This window comes from Hypanus sabinus, chromosome 3, assembly GCF_030144855.1.
Source record: "Hypanus sabinus isolate sHypSab1 chromosome 3, sHypSab1.hap1, whole genome shotgun sequence".
NCBI classification, from domain to species: domain Eukaryota; kingdom Metazoa; phylum Chordata; class Chondrichthyes; order Myliobatiformes; family Dasyatidae; genus Hypanus; species Hypanus sabinus.
In genome coordinates this window covers 129,125,993-129,147,428 of record NC_082708.1, presented here as the reverse complement: position 1 = coordinate 129,147,428, position 21,436 = coordinate 129,125,993, and positions in this window count along the sequence as shown.

The following is a 21,436-nucleotide window of genomic DNA, read 5'->3' as shown; positions in this document are numbered from 1 at the left end:
TTAAACAACAATTAACTAATTTAAGTGCTTAAAAACCTTGGAGTCCAGTGCTCCACACTGGCCTGAAGAGTTCATTATGCATACCTGCTCTCTTTGGTTGTCAATGTAATCACAGCCCTGAAACAATTCAGAAGGAAGAACTTTTAGTATCATTATTGAGAAATAATGATGAAATATTTTCAATATATAGTTAGTCAATTTTTGTTGGATGCTAATTTACATTTGTTTGTACATGTCTTCCTCTCAGATTTGATCATCTGGACATATGCCTGGGCAGGTAGTGTTGGCTTTTGCGGAGTTTCAGTTAACTTGAGCAATTAACTGGTTAGGTTTACTTGTATTCTTATGTGGACTGTGACAATCAGTAATATAACAGAACAGAAACATCCTTCAAAGTCTTTTATGTTATTGTAGGACATGACATATGGCTGTGTTGTTTTCAATGCCAACTGTGTGCTGAAGTCAAAACTACTGAATTACTTTCAAATGCATGTGCTAAGCTTTCTCTATTACTAACCTCAGCCAATGCAGCTTGAAAGAGATTTAATGGTAATGCTCATGTAAATGCCTTTGAACCTGATATCTGAGAACACCAGATTTGATACAGTTACTGCAAGGATGAAATCTCTTTTTCAGTGTACAGAGACACTTGTTGGTAGCAAGTTCAGGCTAAATCATAGGTATAGGGAAGCAGGTGTGTCAATGTAGAGGGTCCACTGCAAATCAATATAACAGAGTGGATTCTGATGCCAACTAGCTACATGGAAGGGCTGATATGGATGGATGTCAAAGTACTTGGGGCATTGTGTCATTTGCTTGAAAGAGTTAGAATCAAAGTGTTATGGATCATGTGGCATTTGCCTCCAACCATGAGGTATCAGAAGTTTGGAATTGGAATTGGTTTGCTTTTGTTGTCACATGCACTGAGGGGAAAGTAGAAAGCAGCTTTTGCATATTCTTCATGCAGATCAATTCATTACACAGTGCATTGAGGTAGTACAAGGCAAAACCATAAAATGCAAATCAAAGAAACCAGCTATAGAGTAAGTGCAGAGCAGGTAGGTGTGAAGGTGCAAGATTGTAATGAGGTAGATTATGAGGTCAAAAGTCCATCTATCATATACGGGAACTATACAGTAGTTGTATGAAGATGGGGCAAAAGCTGTTCTTGACCCTGGTGGTACATGCTTCAGGATTTGTGTCTTCTGCCTGATGGAGAGCGGAGAGGAAAGAATGCATAGGCAGGATGGGGTCTCTAGTTATGCTGGCGACTTCACTGAGGCAGCAGGAAGTATGGTCTAAAGAGGAGTTTGATTCCAACTGCTTAATTGTTATTTTCTTTGCAGTAAATAAGTAGAGCAAAAGAAGATCAAGAAGTCTCCTGAAGAAAGGGCTCAGCCTGAAACATTGTTTATTCATTCCTATGATGCTGCCTGACTTACTGAGCCCCTCCAGCACTTTGTGTGTGTGTGTGTGTGTGTGTGGGTGAGGAATAGCAAGGTGGTGTTCATGAGTTTCAGAAATCTGATGGCAGGCAGGAAGAAAGAGGGGAGGTTGCCATCATCATCCTGAAATATTCCTGTTCTTAGCTTGTCAGACTTGTAACTAAGCTGCTTTTATAGGAAATTTATAGCCTAGGTTTCAGTTTTCTAGATTTAACAATGAACCTGTCAATGAAATATTTTCTTCAACCTTATAAAAATTCCAGGTATCAATTGATCCCTTTTATTGCTCCAGTCTTGGGATCCTTATGAAAATGTTTTTATAGAGAGTTGATTATAAAAGAGGTATTTTTATATAGCAATATAGTCATACACAGTGACTTTAAGATGCCTTTTATAAAGGAATTTTATGAGTTTAAGTATATTATGTCTTTTGTACCATATCTGGATATACTTCATATAGTTAAGACTGATTTAATTTCAGTGTAATATATGAAATTATGCATTCTTTATATCATTATCCAGCTTCAAGTGCTATATCTGAAGTTTATAAATTTGAGATGAAATTCAAGCACCACATTTGTAAAGAAGCATCTGCGTTTCTGAAATAGAGGACCCACAGGGCACACTTGAGTTATAAACTGCCCAGCATTATTGCTGAATGCAAAAAGATGGGTTAAGGGAGCCTAAAACCAAGCCAGATGTTAGGCCATTTTCCCACACATCTGCCATTACCTCATCCTTCCGCTGCCATAATAGGGATAGGGTTTTCCTTATCCTAAGCACACCTTTCTCTGCCCCTTTCCATAGGGATCATTCTCTATATGATACCCTTGTCCACTCATCCTCATTAGAACTTGTTGCTCCAGGTGGACAAGTAGTCAAGATGGTGCCAAGCTGCGGTCTCTTTCGAGGTTGTTTTTTAGGCTTGTAGAGATGGTTTTTGGGTCAGGTAGGAGCGTTAGGGGTCTGGTTATGGTTTGGGGATGGAGATGTGGGGGAGTTAGAGGGCAGGTCAGAGACTAGAGTACTTTCATGGATGGACGTTTGGCCAGACTGACTAGCGCAGTGGATGAGCACTCGAGCGGATGAGGAATTGTGTTTTCCACCACCCCCCATCCCCCAGATCAGCCTCATATTCTCTCTGGATAGCCTCCAACCTGATGGCATAGACACCAATTTATCTAGATTCTGGTAATTTCTCAACCTTCACCTTCTCTTTCTCCATTCCCATTCCCCATTCTGGTTACCTTCTCACCCCTTCTAATCTCCTGATCTGTCCGTCATTTCCTTTTGGTTCTCTTCATCCTTTCCTTTCTCCCTTGGTTCATTGTTCTATCAAATTCCTCCTTCAGCCTTTTACCTATCCCACCTATCACCTCTCAGCTTCCTACTTCATCCCCTAGCCTAGAAGATGAAAATAGCTTTATAGTTAATGCTCCCTCTAACATTCCATAACCCTTTTGTCCAACAGTCTCTTCTGATTCATAAGGTTAAAACAATTTGCCTTCATCACTTCACATTAGATGAAAGCAAATGCTACCAAGGAAGAGTGTGCAAGGTGGGTTCAGGGTGTTGAGAGACATCTGTGATGACCAGCCTGTAGCCAGGGGAAGGGCAAGAACAAGGCAGTTCCAGTACCTTGAACTTCTGTAGCAGAGGGCTCATATGAGATTGAAGGCTGTTTGGAGGAAATGATTGCTACTTTGGCAAATGTATCTGAAAGCCTATTTGTTATTTTATGGAGCATGGGGAACTTCAGCACTGACTTTGATACTAACCGTGGAGCCATCCCTTTAGGCATGGAAAAATGAGCAGTTTCTCATAATGTAGAAACTAAAGGCTGTTGACTCAGTCATGCTGCAGCACATGTTGAAACCACCCCACATTCGGACACGAGTTACAACAGGTCCAGCTGCCATCTCTGGAAAGCCATCCCAGAGGCGAAGTGGCAATTCCTGACCAAACTTAAATTAATGAAGGATGCTTAAAAGTTGTGGCAGGGCTTGAATATTATTCTCCTCTTATAAAGGTAAATCAAATGACATGGGAGACATCAGGGTTTCACTTCCAAATGAGCTCAATGCCTTCTCTGCTCTCTTTCTCCATCAAGATGTGGAGGAACTATCACAAACCCCCATATCCCCCAGTGGTCTGGTGTTTTTAGTCTCTGTAGCCAATGTGTGAGCAGACTTCAGGAGGAGAATCCACAAAAGGCATCTGGCCCAGATGAGGTTCCTAGCTAAGTACTAAAGATGTGTGCTGATCAACTTGTTAGTGTGTTCACTGAGACCTTTAGTCTCTTGCTTTGGCAGTGTATGGTACCCACCTGCTTTGAGCACGTTCAATTATACCAGTGCCTAAGAACCTGATAGCCACCCTCAATGACTGACACCCAGCAGCACTTACATCCACAGTGATGAAGTGTTTTGAGATGTTGGTGATGAAACATATCAACTGTTGCTTGAGAAGCCATTTTATGATGGAATTCACCCTGAAATTTGAGGAGGGGATAAAGTCAAATGTACCAGTATTACAGTGGAGTAAAGCAAATTACAGAGGCATGAGAGAGGAGTTGGCCAGAATTGATCAGAAAGCATCACTGGCAGAGATGATAGCAGAGAAGCAATGGCTGGAATTTCTGGAAGCAATTTGGAAGGCATAAGATATACAGTATACATCCCAAAGAGGAAGAAGTATTTTAAAGGCAAGATGATACAACCTTGGCTAACAAGAGAAGTCAAAGCCAGTATAAAAGCCAAATAGAGGGCATATAACACAGCAAAAATTACTGTAAATTTAGAGGATTGGGAAGCTTTTAAAAACAAACAGAAGGCAACTAAAAAGTCATGAAGGTAAAGATGAAATGCAAAAGTAACACATACAAAATGCTGGAGGAACTCAGCAGTCCAGGCAGCATCTATGGAAAAAGTTCAGTTGATGGTTTGGTCCTGCTGAAGGGTTTCAGCCTGAAATGTCAAGTATAGTTTTATCCATAAATGCTGCCTGGCCTGTTGAATTCCTCCAGTATTTTGTGTGTGTTTTTCACATTTCCAACATCTGCAGATTTTCTTGTTTGTAAATACAAAAGTAAGCTAGCCAATAATATTAAACAGGATGCCAAATGTTTCTTCAGATACATAAAGTGTAAAAGAGAGAGCTGGAAAATGATGCTGGAGAGGTGGTAATGCGGACAACGAAATGTAAGATGAACTGAATATGTATTTTGCATCAGTCTTCACAATGGAAGACCACTCTCAGTATGGTGGAAGTGCAGGGAGTCAGGTGATGAAGTGTGTGAAGTTACCATTACTAGAGTGAAGGTTCTTGGGAAGCTGAAAGATCTGAAGTTAGATAGGTCACCCCAGTGCTCTAAAGGAGATAGCTGAAGAAATTGCGGAGGCATTAAAGATCTTTCAAGCATCAAGATTTTGCAATGGTTCTGGGAGACTGGAAAATTACAAATATCGTTCCACTCTTCAAGAAGGGAGAGAGATAGAAGAAAGAAAACTATAGGCCAGTTAGTCTGACCTCACTGGTTGGGAAGACGTTGGTGTCCATCATCAAGAATGAGTTCTTGGTGTACTTGGAGGCATATGAACATAGAACATAGAAAACCTACAGCACAATACAGGCCCTTCGGCCCACAAAGCTGTGCCGAACATGTCCCTACCTTAGAAATTACTAGGCTTACCTATAGCCATCTATTTTGCTAAGCTCCATGTACCTATCCAAAAGTCTCTTAAAAGACCCTATCGTATATGCCTCCACTACTGTTGCCAGCAGCCCATTCCACGCACTCACCACTCTCTGAGTAAAAAAACCTACCCCTGACATCTCCTCGGTACCTACTCCCCAGCACCTTAAACCTGTGGCAACTATTTCAGCCCTGGGAAAAAGCCTCTGACTATCCACACGATCGATGCCTCTCATCATCTTATACACCTCTATCAGGTCACTTCTCATCCTCTGTCGCTCCAAGGAGAAAAGGCCAAGTTCACTCAACCCGTTCTCAGAAGGCATGCTCCCCAATCCAGGCAACATCCTTGTAAATCTCCTCTGCAGCCTTTCTATGGTTTCCACATCCTTCCTGTAGTGAGGCGACCAGAACTGAGCACAGTACTCCAAGTGGGGTCTGACCAGGCCCCTATATAGCTGCAACATTACCTCTTAGCTCCTAAGTTCAAGTCCACGATTGATGAAGGCCAATACACTGTACATCTTCTTAACCGCAGAATCAACCTGTGCAGCTGCTTTGAGCATCCTATGGACTCGGACCCCAAGATCCCTCTGATCCTCCACACTGCCAAGTGTCTTACCATTAATACTATATTCTACCATCACATTTGACCTACCAAAATTAGCCACTTCACAGTTATCTGGGTTGAACTCAATCTGCCACTTCTCAGCCCAGTTTTGCATCCTGTCAATGTCCTGCTGTAACCTCTGACAGCCTTCCACACTATCCACAACACCTCCAACCTTTGTGTCATCAGCAAACTTATTAACCCATCCCTCCACTTCTTCATCCAGGTCATTTATGAGGTACTCCACTGGTGACCGACCTCCATGCAGAATATGACCCATCTATAACCACTCTTTGCCTTCTGTGGGTAAGCCAGTTCTGGATCCACAAAGCATTATCCCCTTGGATCCCATGCCTCCTTACTTTCTCAATAAGCTTTTTACTTTCTTGATAAAAATAGGTGGTAGTCAGCATGGTTTCCTTAAGGGAAAATCTTGCCATACAAATCTGTTTGAATTCTTTGAATATCAAGTAGGATAGACAATTGGAATCAGTTTATTATCAGTGGCATGTGTCATGAAATTTGTTAATTAGCAGCACTTCAATGCAAAACATAATATAGAAGAAGAAACAAATAATAACAGTAATAAATAAGTAAATCAATTACAATATATGTATATTTAATAGATTAAAAATCGTGCAAAAAACAAATAATATATATTGGAAAATTGAGGTAATGTTCAAGGGTTCAATGTCGATTTAGGAATCGGATGGCAAAGGGGAAGAAGCTGTTCCTGACTCGCTGAGTGTGTGCCTTCAGGCTTCTGTACCTCCTTCCTGATAGTAACAGTGAGAAAAGGGCATGCCCTGGGTGCTGGAGGTCCTTAAGCTGGAGGTGCTGGAAGCTGCCTTTCTGAGACACCGCTCCTTGAAGATGTCCTGGGTACTTTGTAAGCTAGTACCCAAGATGGAGCTGACTAGATTTATAGCCCTCTGCTGCTTCTTTCAGTCCTGTGCAGTATCCCTCCACTCCCATACCAGACAGTGATGCAGCCTGTCAGAATGCTCTCCACAGTACTACTATAGAAAATTTTGAGTGCATTTGTTGGCATACCAAATCTCTTCAAACTCCTAATGAAGTACAGTCGCTGTCTTACCTTCTTTATAATGGCATCGATATTTTGAGACCAGGTTAGATTTTCAGAGATCTTGACACCCAGGAACTTGAAACTACTCACTCTCTCCACTACTGATCCCCCTATGAGGATTAGTAAGTGTTCCTCCAATTTACCCTTCCTGAAGTCCACAATCATCTCTTTTGTCAGTAAGTTGAGTGCCAGGTTGTTTCTGCGACCCCACTCCACTAGTTGACATATCTCTCTCCTGTACGCCCTCTCATCACCATCTGAGATTTTACCAACAATGGTTGTATCATCAGCAAATTTGTAGATGGTATTTGAGCTTTGCCTAGCCACACAGTCATGGGTATAGAGAAAGTAGAGCAGTGGGCTAAGTACGTATCCCTGAGGTGTACCAGTGTTGATTGTCAGCGAGGAGGAGATGTCCAATTGGATGTCGAGGATCCAATTGCAGAGAGAGGTACAGAGCCCAGGAACTGTAACTTCTCATTCAGGATTGTGGAAATGATGGTATTAAATGATGTTGTCCAGATGGTCTAAAGTCATGTGAAGAGCCATTGAGATTGCATCTGTCATTGACCTATTGTGGCAATAGGCAAATTGCAATGGGCCCAGGTCCTTTCTGAGGCAGGAGTACAGTCTAGTCATGACCAACCTCTCAAAGCATTTCATCACTGTCAATATGAGTGCTACTGGGCGATAGTCATTAAGGCAGCTCACATTATCCTTCTTAGGCACTGGTATATTTGTTGCCCTTTTGGAAGCAAGTGGAAAATTCCACCCATAGCAGTGTGAGGTTGAAAATGTCCTTGAATACTCCAGCCAGTTGGTTGGCACAGGTTTTCAGAGCCTTACCAGATACTCCATTGGGACTTCCTGCTTTGCGAGGGTTCACAAAGGAGAACTGATTGATGGTTGTGAACTTTGACTTTAGAAGGTCATTGGCAAGGTGCCACACATGAGGCTGCTTACAATCTATGAGCCCATGGTGTTACAGGAAAGATTCCAGCATGGATAAAGCAGTGATTGATTAGCAGGAGGCAAAGAATGGGAATAAAAGGAGCCTTTTCTGGATGGCTGCTAGTGGTGTTTCCCGTGGTCTGTGTTGGGACCAATTCTTTTTGTTATATATCAATGAATTGGATTATAGAACTGATGGCTTTGTTGCAAAGTTTGAAGATGATAAGACCAGAGATGGAGGGGCAGGTAGTTTTGAGGAAGTAGAGAGGCCACAAAAGGTCTAAGACAGATTAACAGAATGGGAAAAGATATGGAAAATGGGATACAATATCCAGAAGTTTATGGTCATGTACTTTGGTCAAAGAAATGAAAAGGGTGAATATTTTCTAAATGGAGAGAAAATATAAAAAAAACTAAGGTGCAAAGGGACTTGGAAGTCCTTGTGCAGGATTCTCTAAATGTTAATTTGTAGGTTGAGCCTGAGGTAAGTAATGCACTGTTAATATTCATTGCATGAGGACTAGAATATAAAAGCAAGATTGAAATTTTGAGACTTTATAAAGCACTGGTGAGGCCTCACTTGAAGTATTGTTAGCAGTTTTAGGCCCCTTATCTCAGAAAGGATGTGCTGAAACTGGAGAGGGTTCAAAGCAGGTTCATGAAAATGATTCTAGGATTGAATGGCTTATCACATGAAGAGCGTATGATGGCTCTGGGCCTGTATTCACTAGAATTTGGAAGAATGAAGGGGGACCTCATTGAAACCTATCAAATGGTGAAAGGCCTTTATAGGGTGGAGTGGAGAAGTTGGTTCCTGTGGTGGGAGTGTCTAAGACCAGAGGACACAGCCTCTGAATAGAGGAGTGGCCTTTTTGAATGGAGATGAGGAGGAATTTCTTCAGCTAGAGAGTAATGAATCTGTGGAATTCTTTGTCACAAGTAGCTCTGGAGGCCAAGTCTTTATCTATATTTAAGGTAGAGGTTGATAGATTCTTGATTGGTCAGGGCATGAAGGGACATGGGGAGAAGACAAGAGATTGGGGCTGAGATGAAAACTGGATCACCCATGATGAAATAGCAGAGCAGGCTCGATGGGCCAAATAGCCTAATTCTGCTCCTATATCTTATTGCCTATGGTCTTATGGCCTCATGGTCAATTTTCCTATCAGAGCAACAGGTCCACAGCAGATGCCATTTTATTGGCTCTTCACTCAATCTGGATCATCTGGACAGTGAAGATGCATACATCAGGATGCTCTTTATTGACTACTGCTCAGCATTCAATCCCATCATTGCCTCAAAACTAATCAATAACCTTCAAGAACTTGCCCTAAATACCTCCTTGTCTAATTGGATCCTGATTTCCTCACTTGCAGACTCAAGTCAGATTGGTTTGCCAGCAACATATCTTCCACGATTTCCATCAGTACAGCTGCACCGCAAGGCTGTGTGCTTAGTCCCCTGATCTACTCACTTTACACTAATGTTTGTGTGGCTGAGCACATCTCCAAAGCCATGTTCAAATTTTGCTGATGACACCACTGTTGTTGGCCAAATCAAAGGTGGTAATGGATCAGCATCTAGGGGTAAGATTGAAAATTTGGCTGAGTGGTGTCGTAACAACAACCTCTTATTCAATTTCAGCAAGACCAAGGAGCTGATTATAAACTTCAGGAGAAGGAAACCAGAGGTCCATCACCCAGTTGTCATTAGAGGATTAGAGGTGGGGAGGGTTAGCATCTTTAAATTCGTAGGTGTTACTGTTTCAGAGGCCCTGTCACGGGCCCCACACGGAAGTGCAATCATGAAGAAAGCACGGCAGCATCTCTACTGCCTTTGGAGTTTGTGGAGATTTGGCATGATGTCATAAACTTTGACAAACTTCGTGTAGTGGAGTGTAGATTGACTGGCTGCAACACAACTTGGTATGGAAATACTAATGCCCTTGAACAGAAAAGTAGTGGATTTAGCCCAGTCCATCATGGGTAAAGCCTTCCCAACCTTTGAGCACATCTACATGAAACACTACCACAGGAAAGCAGCATCCATCATCAGAGACATCCACCACTCTGGATGTGCTTTCTTCTCACTGCTGCTACCAGGAAGAAGTAACAGAAGCCTCAGGACTCATAGAACCAGGTTTACTACCCCTCAGTCATCAGGCTGTTGAACCAAAGGGGATAACTTCACTAGCCACATTATTGAAATATCCCCATATCCAATCAACTCACTTTCAAGGACTCTTCATCTCATGTTCTCAATATGTATTCCTTATTTTTTTTATTATTTCTTCATTTTGTATTTGCACAATTTGTTGTCTTCTGCACTCTGGTTGAATGCCCTAGCTGGTGTGGTCTTCCATTGATTTTGTTATGGTTATTATTCTATAGATTTATTAAGTATGCCCTCAAGAAAATCAATTTCAAGGTTGTATATGTTGACATACATGCACTTTGAAAGTTAAATGCACTTGGAACTTTGAACATGTTGCGGTCAGATTATAATTATACCAGTTCAGCTTCTTGACATGCAAATCCACACTAATATAATTGTAGAGGCTTCAAGCTATTGCAATGGCTTGCTCATCTATTTTCTAGTAGTTCACTAGGATTGCTGATGCTTCTTTTGTCCCAATAGCTCAAGTTCAGATAGCAAAGGAAGGTAAGTGTAATCATCAATCACTGCAGGATGGCAATGCCCCCAATCCTAGTAATGCCAAGAGTTGCTTTCTTGACAAGACTGAGGAAGTTTTATTCTTAAAAAGGTAGCTACTCCCTTACACAAGAATAGATGACTAATTATATTATATTTCAGGTATCTTCAGCTCCTAAGTGGAAGGTTCTAGTGGTGTTAAAGATCATATCCATTTATCTTGACAGGCACTGGAAAAACAGTCCTTACTCTGATTATTGGTTGAAATTGTTACTGGATTTTGTGGAAAATTTTAATGTGGGTAGTAGTTCAGATTTCACATTGTTTGTAGGATTTAGAGAGGAGGTCTCTGAAAATCTCTGGTAGATACAATCCCTTTTGAAATGCCTCTCCTCCTCCTCCTTCCTCTTCTAACGGGCTATTATGCTTTGAATGCTGTCTGTTCAATCTCGCTGTCATGCTGCATTCCAAAGTGGATGCATTCAAAAAAACAATTCCAGTACCTTGAACCTCTGCTACAAAGGACTCAAGTGAGGAATTGTATGGCCTTGAATTCTCTTCTCATCTTCCGCTTACTACTCCTTGAAGATTTTAGCAATGGTAATTAAGCTAGGGTGCCCTAAGCACAAACTGAATTGGGATAACAGGCAAACATAAAGAATCAGCAGCTAACCTGTACGTGGCTGATGATGGCTTTAACACTTACTAACCAATGTGGTTTTGGAGTGAGGGAGGCTGATTGGGTGGGGGGCAGAGGGGGTGGTAGATTGGACTCTGTTGCTGAAGTTGTGTTCATCTGTACAAGCTTAACACCCATTGTTAATTGCATTACAGAGCTCCAACTTGGCTGATGTTAAGTGCTTCCATAAACTCTATACTATGTATACTTATGACACCTTTCCTAATGTGGTATTTATTAAGATTTACATTGCATTTTCCAGTACATTGATAATAATGTGCTTCCTCAGTGGCGCAGATAACAGGAGTGGTGCAGTCATTTTCTTTGGATGTTTACATTTGCAAAACACCATATCATATATCCCAGCACATATATGCAGGTGAAAGCTGCAGAAAATGATAATTTAGATGCATTGTAGTGGCACAGACAGAGATGCTAGTCTACTTTTATTTCATTGTATCTGTCAGTTGCTTGCACAAATCTATACTCAGGTAAAATGCCACTTGTGTGCAGTTTCATGAAGTTTGATTGAGAATGTGTTTATAACAAATTATATGTAGATATGAGAGACCACATGGAAAATTTTGGCTCAGCAATGTAGAGTGATTATATAAGTGGAACAGTACTGCTCTTTCCAGCTTCCAAGCCCCTCTCTGCAACTTTAGCATGTCGGCCAATCTTGGTACTGAGCAGTTTTACATTACATCTCTCATTCACCACACAGACTTTGTATTGACAACCCATTGATAGTGTTATAGTCAAAGGTATTTACAAGACCTGCAGCCATTCCTTTAATTTATGAGTTTTCAAGTATAACATGCAGCCAAAAAGGGCACGAATTTTTTCCTCTGGCCTCACAACAATTTTCTAATCAACTATTAACTTTGATCAACACTCTACTCATTCATCCCAAATGTACTGCAAAAGTCACTAATGAACAGATGACTTAGGGACAGAAGTAGGCTGCATGGTCTCTTGGACTTGGCCCACCATACAATAATACTAAGATTGATCAGACTGTGAGCTACACTATGCATTTCCACCTCTCTCCAATCTGTAAATTGCACCCTGGAAAAACATGCCTAGTTTGAGGATGTGGTGATTCAACTGAATTTATTAACAGCTGCTTGTTGTCTTATAACTATTCAATAAATCTGATTTTAATCTCCATTGAAGAAGAGGGAAGCAATTTTGCATTATCTTTTTCTTAAATGCATGGCACCTAATTTTTAAATAAAGGTAATGAATTATTTGGTGACAGCCTCAGTTCTTTCTCTGCACTTGTAGCTTAGTCTGATATATTAATGGGGCATGAGGGATCACAAGGACTTGGATCTGCTCCCATGGACATCAATGGGTGGCTTGTTTTCCTGCCCATTGCTTGTCTGGTGCTTATCAGGATCAGGTTTAATACTACTGGCATATGGCATGAGATTTCTTGTCTTTATGGCATCAGTACAATGCAGTACATAATAATAAAAAAGTGAATTACAGTATGTTATATATACACACACAATATTTAAGTTCAATAAGTAGTGCAAAATATAAATTAAAAAATAGGTAGTATTCATGGGTTCAATGTCCATTCAGAAGTCAGATGGTGGAAGGAAAGAAGCCATTGAGTGTGTGCCTTCAGGCTTCTGTACCTCCTTCCTGATGGTAGCAACGAGAACAAGGCATGACCTGTATGATGGGAGCAAAATGTTCCCTCTAATTTTTAGTAGTTGGTGTGCACAAAAATCTTACGTTGTGCAATTTTTTTCCCCCTGTGACAAAAGTATGTGCACACTGAATGCACACATGGCACAATTTTTGTAGGTTTACAAAATATTTGTAAAGGTGAGGTGACGTAAATTAGTGATGTGCATTGAGGTATTTGAAAAACGGATTAAGTAGGTAATAGAAACATTTAGCTAAAATATTATTTTCAATAGCTATAAATATTAATTGCTACATTATTTTAGGTAACTAACCTTTTGAGTGCACATTAATTTCCTTTGTGCGCTGGTTGAAAAATGTGTGTGCGCGCACACATGCACTGCTTAGAAGGAACATAGATGGGGGGTCCTTAGTGGTGGACATTGCTTTTTTGAGAAATCACTCCTTGAGTGCTGAATTATTTCACCTTTGCATGCTGGCATTAATGGAGGTCTTTTGAAAATATATGCAGTATGTTGGAAATTTTATAGATGTAGCAACTGAGGTTATGTTTTGGTTTCAATAAGCAAACTTACAAACACTGACTGTTAAGAAATAAACTGTTCAACATCTTCATATTGATCAATTATTCAGTTGTGTTCTCTCATTCCTATAGTTTGCACCCATGAATATATTTTCTTTGATCTGAATTGCTGGTGTCATGTCTTGAACTAATTTTAATGATATACTTTTGGTGCAGAGAAAAATATGTTCTCTATTTACCAATAGACCTATACCTGAGAGAAGACAAAATTTTCTAACTGCAACTTTTATGGTTTCCCCAAACAGCTGGCATTTGCTGACAGGGAAACAAGCCTTAATGAGTCACAGTTAGCCACACACTGAGCACAAATATTCACTTATCATATGCAATTGCATCACCATTGCTATAACATTCATAGAAAGAAAGACAATGTAAAATGCACCACGGGAAAAACACTGCTTGTGGTGACTCAGTTGGATTTAACAGTAGGACCTCATACTCTTTTTTTTAAACATTTTTATATTTGTTAATAGACGGAAAGTGTTATTAGCAGGTGACCATAGTCTGTTTTGGAGCCGCATCAGTAGGAGAGAAGAGTCAGGAGATTTGGGGTTGTTCTAGGAGATGTAATGAGAGGAAAGGAGTGAGATATTGAAATCTGCATCTCACTGTACCTTTATGCCTGTGACAATAATAAACCAATACTGCTACCAATACCAATATTTCACAAGGGAAGATGTGAAGAATTAGGTCTTGGTGTGGACAGGGTACCTCTAATCATATTAGTGAGTAGAACGGCATTGAAGAATAGAAACCATAGACTTCCTTGAGAGGCCACTGGGAGCACTCTTGAACTTCACACTTAGGAGGGAGTAAATTTTAGCAGCATTTTACTCCTGATTTCTTACGCCTTGGAGAATGTACACGGCAATTGTTAAATTTAAATCGGTCTCCTAACAGTAGAGTGGAAGCGTGAGTTAAAATATATTCATAAAATATCTGGCTCTCATGGGTGGAACAATTGCACATTACAAAGCCTCTTGGCATAGAACTGGGAGCAGATATGTTTGGTGAATTGTGGAATCAGACTATTTTTAGGAAGGCTTTAGCTTAATCCTTTTCCATCTATAAATTGACCTTGCATATTAAAGTCAGTGTTCTAATTTTTAGGTGACTTCTATTATTTGTCTTAATTAGTCCCATTTTAAACATTTTCTTCTTATTGTTAGTCCATGTAATCAATTAGGATTCCTTTTACTTTAAGAGCTTTGGGTGTGTATATATGTTTTTCATGGATTTGCAAGTTGCTTGTCCAGTAGGTTTGGTATGCCTTCAGTTTGTGAGAGTGTTTGCTTAGTTATAGAGTTTGATTCATTTCTAAGAAATCTTGATATACTTTCCACAGCTTGTAATTCTCCCCACCAACACTTGCACAAAAACAGGCTATTCCCTATGATAGGTCAGTGCTGATGTTTATGATCCACATGAACCACTGCCAATCCCTCTTTATTCGTAGACCCAAAAAGTACAGAAGCAGTTCCATTGACTTATTGAGTTCACACCAATCAGTAACCATTTACACAAATACGATCTTATTCCACATTCCTGTCAACTCCCTCTGCATTCCACCATTCAGCTACAATCTATGGGCAATTTATAGTGCAAATTAACCTCCTAATCCGCAAGTTTTATGATGTGGCAAGAAACCAGAGCACGTGGATGGCCACAGAGAGAACATGCACATTTCACACCGACAGCACCAGAGGTGACACTGTGTGGCGGGAGCTTCCCTGGCTGTGTCACTGTGCTGCTCCTATCTTTCCACTACCACCAATTCTACAAGTTTTTTTTTACACTAACGCATTCATCTGTGTGAAGTAACTCAGATATGTATTTTGGTTTAATCAGTGACTCTCTAATATTGTCTTACCTTACTTGTTCATAAGGTATGTATACCAATGGCAAGCCTGGGATATACTCTCCATTGTGAAATATCTTTCAACTAAATGGCTTTCTTGGCTATTTCAAAATCAGCTACGTTGTGAACTTAGAGTTACACAGAGAACAGATCATGGAAATATGGCATGTTTTCTTTCTGAATGGCAATGTGATTATTTCATGGTCAGCATTATTTATACTATTGTAAAAGAAGAACATGCTGAATGCAGGTAAAGGGACCTTGCATCCGATTTTGGTAAAGTTAGGGTGCAGAGAAGGGAAAGGTTCGTAATATCGTGGATACCAAAAAGAATTGAATGACATAATATCATAAACACAAGAGGTACTGCAGATGCTGGAACTCTAGAGCAATACACACAATGTGCTGGAGGAGCTCAGCAGGGCAGGTAGCATCAACAGTGCCCTCATTCTCATCTCTTCCATTTCACACACGTCTGCTCTTACCCCATCCTACTGCCACCCCACCAGGGATAGGGTTCCTCTTGTCCTCACCTGCCACCCTACCAGCCTCCGTGTCCAGCACATAATATCTCTGTAATTTCTGCCACCTCCAATGGGATTCCACCACCAAGCATATCTTTCCCTCCCCATCACTTACTGCTTTCTGCAGAGATCACTCCCTAAGCGACTCCCTTGACCATTTGTTCCTTCCCACTGATCTCCCTCCTGCCACTTTTCTTTGCAAGCAGAACAGGTGCTACACCTCCTCCCTCACTACCACGTAGGGCCCCAACAACTCTTCCAGTAGAGGCAACACTTCACCTGTATGTCTGTTGGGGTCATCTATAGTATCCGGTGCTCCCAGTGTGACATCCTACATATCAGTGAGACCCAATGTAGATTGGGAAGCCGCTTTGCTGAGCACATATGCTCTATCCACCAGAAAAAGTGGGATCTCCCAGTGTCCACCCATTTCAATTCCACTTCCCATTCCCATTCCAACATGGCAATCCAAGGCCTCCTCTACTGTTGTGATGAGGCCACATTCAGGCTGGAGGAGCAACACCTTATATTCCTTTTGGGATACTCCAACTTGAAGGCATGAATTTGGATTTCTTGAACTTCTGGTGTTACACCCCACCCACCCACCCACATTTACCAGTCCCCATCCCCTTTTCCCCCTCTCATCTTATCTCCTTGCCTTCCCATTGCCTCCCTCTGGTGCTCCTTTCCCTTTTTCTTTCTTCCATGGCTTTCTGTCCTTTCCTATCAGATTCCCCCTTCTCCAGCTCTGTATCTCTCTCATCAATCAATTTCCCAGCTCTTTACTTCACCCTTCCCATCTCCTGGTTTAGAACCATAGAACTTAACAGCACAGAAACAGGCCTTTTGGTCCTTCTTGGCTGTGCTGAACCATTTTTCTACCTAGTCCCACTGACCTGCACCTGGACCATATCCCCCCATACACCTCTCATCCACGTACCTGTCCAAGTTTTTCTTAAATGTTAGAAGTGAGCTCGGATTTACCACTTTATCTGGCAGCTCATTCTACACTCCCACCACTCTCTGTGTGAAGAAGCCCCCCCCAATGTACCCTTTAAACTTTTCCTCCTTCACCCTTAACCCACGTCCTCTGGTTTTTTTTCTCCCCTAGCCTCAGTGGAAAAAGCCTGCTTGCATTCCCTCTATCTATAACCATCATAATTTTATATACCTCTATCAAATCTCCCCATCTATGCTCCAGGGAACAGTCCTAACCTATTCAACCTTTCACCTATCATCTTGTGTTTCTGCCTCACCTTCCCCCACCTTCTAACTCTGATTCCTCATCTTTTTTTCTCTAGTCCTGATAAAGAATCTCAGCCCGAAACATCGACTGTACTCTTTTCCATAGATGCTGCCTGGCCCGTTAAGTTCATCCAGTATGTTGGTTAACTTGCTTAGTTCAAGGAGGCTTGTAGACCAAATGGATAATGCCACTTAGCATATCAAAAATGGATCTATTAATAAGTTGGAATGTTTATGTACTCAGAGAAGTTAGCTTTTCAGCATTAATTGTGGATTGCTGAGATATGTGTCTCCAGGAAACTTTTAGAGCATTTGTGTTAAAAGGTATCTGAAAGGTTATCATATGTGTGAAGTCACCCAAGTGGTAAAGAAGCTGTGGAAACTGATAAAGAACATTAAGAAGCATGAAAGAAACACTGGCTGAACTAAAGTCCATTCCTCTGACTTTGATTTTTGTGACGGACAACTAGTTTATCTGCATCATTGGAACGTCTTTTTAGCCTATTGGACCTGTGTTTGGAAGTCTTTTATAAGATATAAATTCTCTGTGAGCTTTAAATGTTTTAAGAATGCTGTTTGGATTTAAATGTGTATTACTCAAAATAAATGAACTGTGTTTTAAACTACTTTATTAGCTGGAAGTATCTTCCCTTTGGTAGGGTGAGGGTGGATCCACTGCTCAAATAGTGGGTATTTGCATCTGAACTCACCATTGAGAAAAAAATGGGAAATAACTAGCCTGAAAATTGAGGAGTTACAGTATAATATCCTGTTAGTGATAGTACTCATGGCTCTTTATATCTGATAGGGCTTGCGTTTAGAACAGCAATCCCATTCCCATTACACCACCATATCAATCACCTAAGTAAACACTGGGCAATGTAATTAATTAATATTTCTGCTTTCTATCATCACCTGTGTGTTTGTTAATGTATTTTCCTCCGAATTGGTCTATTCTTATCCTGATGTATTTGTTGCTCATTGTATGCCACACCTGCACCTGCTGTCCAAAAGATAGCAGCTCCAGCAATGCAACAGCCTGCTGCATGATCTTCAGACCGCAAGGTCAGAATGCAAGTCGGAATCAAGGCTGATGCTTTGATAAATATTCTCAATGGTTGTAAAATATTGCGAAGTGCCAGATCCACACCACATAAATGGGTATGGTTCTTCCAAAAGCCTGGATACTTCAGGGTAGGGCCATGGCAATATTCAATTTGAACAGGCTGAGCTTGTATCCTGAGAAATGCCCAAACTCTTTAAAACTAGCTAATGAAAGGTTCCGATACATTTGTTTGATTATTTTTAGCATGAACTTAGCAAAAGCAAAATGTAATTTGAAAACAATAAATGGTAGTTTACTGATCTTGAGTGCTCCTGCATTCGGTTGATAATTCCATTAGTTATTAAACCTATATCCCAATGCTAACAATAGTACTACCATGTTTTTTTTATTGTTACCTCCAGCTACATTCTGATCATTATTAGGTGCTAGTTTAGCTTGAATCAATCTGAATTGAATGTTTCTTTCTGTGAGGCCAGGAGGATAGCATCAGACAAAAAGGTTCGTTCACTGCCCACCAGTTCACTTGTGTGTTTGTTTCATCAGCTTCTCAACATTCAGATCTGCCCCCAGAAGTCTTCCTTCCCTTAGCCTGGTAGCAGAACAGACTGCTTGCTGTCACAGAACTTGCTTATAGACGTCAGAACCTGGCTACATCTTATTATTCCAAGGAGAAAGTTGTGGTGGATCAGAATCATCACTGGTCATTCCTGCTTAAGGCATGTAAAAGTATCAGATTAACTGGCACTCTTCTCCTGTATATTCATTTTTCTGCTGAAGTGTGAATATTAATGCATGTCTACAGTTAGTAACAAAAGTCAAATTTCTCTCTCTGCTTTCTCAACCATCATTCCCCAGTTTTCAAACTGAACTGTACTTCCAACCAGAAACCCAACCTGCTTTACTGGCTCAGTGACTTGGCTAGTTCAGGTAAGAATTCTCTGAGTAGAATTTTATATAATCAAGATGTAGGAATACTTCCCATTATGTTCTTTCACCTGTACAGGTAATGGTACCCAATTTTAAGTTGCCATCAGGAATTCTGTGGCTTGGCCAACAGCAAAAGGAACTTATTAGTATGGCCCCTCTTTTAAAATGGAATCTGGGGAATTGAGTCCACAAATGTTGGGGCTGGAATATTTTAATGTACTATTTGAATAGATGCCAACTGTTGTTCATTTCAGTATAGATTATAAGTTTTGACTTCTGCAGTTGTTTGAAATTGATACTTAAATCTTTTAAGTATAAAAAGTACTCTGCATGAGACCACCCTGACATTTTGATCTAAAATTCTACATATACCTGTTCTCCATTTATTTCTAATTTTTTTTCCATTCCCAAAAACCACTCGAGTTATACTTCTGCAGATGTTAGCCAATCTTTAGCACGGTGCAATCATATCTCAAGAAGCGTGTCCAGCCACAGACACATAAACAGGACTGAGTGGCTGTTCAATGGATGAAGTTTATATGTGGCCCACCTAGCTAGAAATTGAGCACTGGTGTAATATCTTGACATGCTATGAGGAAACAAAGGACTCTCTACTTATACAAGCTGTGACAGTGAGAGAAAGAGAGGGCAACAAAATGCTGATGTTGAAGTTTATTTGTGTATCTCTTCTCTGATCACTTTTTTTTGGCTATCCATGTCCTTAACAGTCACAATATTATCATAATTAAAGACTCAGCCTATATTACTTAATACATAAAACCTTTTGAAATGGAAATAGTCAACTATGCAAACTCAATTTAGATATTTGTATTTTCCCAGCTAAAATAGAAACCTGTTCAGAATAAGTATTTCTGCTGAAACTCCTTGCCAATCTGAAATGTCTCACTATAAATATTGTAACTATTGAAATTATGCTTGCACATATGGAATATAATATAAAACTTTGACATTGTAATATTTAACAATTGACATAGATAACCGGGGGGGGGGGGGGGGGAAGAGGAGGAAAAAGATGGATGTCCTGATTACTAAAGCCAGGAAGGGAGAAAGAGTGTTTAACCTTGCTGTAGACCAAAAGTGGAGCTAAAATTTGGCTGTTAACCACTAGACAGTTTTTACCTTGAAAATAAGAACCGTCAGCCATAAGGGCATTGGAGTTAGAGGAAAAAAGAAGATATAATTGAGTTAAATATTACAGCAAGAGAACAAATTCCTTAATTTCCAATGTATATATTTTACCACAAAATGAGCAATACTGATCTTGGTGGCACATACCCTACAGTACTCCAAAGCAGTTGATTCTCAGCAGATATGCATTTTATATGATTTAATGATCTAACATCTCTGATCTTCATCCCTCCCTGGATATCTGTGTGATGCCATGATGTGGTTATGAACATTCACAGCTGCACCTTGCTGAGAAATGAGATGAACTACTGAGTTGTAGCTATTTGTAGCACTGTGTTATGTTGAGAGGATAGTTGTGCAAAGGGTTTATGAAAATGTGCAGTTTTGATAAATACGAGTGCAATTGTAATTTTGTTCAATTTAAACCAGATGCTTTATTAATATGTAAATGATAAATAAGAAAGGGCCACACAGTAACTTGAACTCAGTGCATGAACATTTGGCATAACATATAAAATATGACATCTGGCTTTTCAACTTGAGCTAACTTCAGAAAGCTGTTTCTTTTTCTGGGTCGAACACTTCACTCCCTAAATAACCTTTGGCTCCATAACACTGTCCATGATTTATATACTGTTTCCATTTTGAGAGAAGCACCATCTGCCTATTCTTACGTACTGGTCAACACAGCTTGCTGGAAAAGAAAAGATGGTGCAGACTGAGAAGTTCCAAATCTTGCACTTCAACTCCCCACTCCCCAACCCGCAGTCTATCTGTCTACACTCTCGATGCGTTTGTTTTTTGTCTACGCTTTAATGGATTAGATATGCTTTCCTATGTTCCTTGGAATCTCTGGAAGGATACTTACCTATGTGTGGGGAGTTTGTGAATCCATGCCCCATTATAGAAACACAAATTTGAGGCAGCTTTGTCAGTGTCAAGCCAAGTATGTCTGAAATGTCCCTTATTCTGCTTGAAGAAAGCTGGAGGAGAATTTTATTTAACATTAATGCATTAACTGACACCATCAAAATAGTGTCTAGCTATTTATCTCATAGTAGTTTGTGGGCTCTTACTTTGTCTAGACTGTCTGCTATATTTCATTGTACCGTAAAAATTGCATTTCAGTGGTATTTGGCAGCAAAGTAATTTGGGATGATCGGAGATTGTTAGTGGGTAATAAAAATTGAAACCTTTTCTTTACTCCACTTCATTTGGCTGCTGCTACTTTGAAAATTGCTCCCCTGTTTCTAATGAGTTGTAAATATGTTTTCCTATGTATTTAGCTTTCCATTTATTCTCGTTAT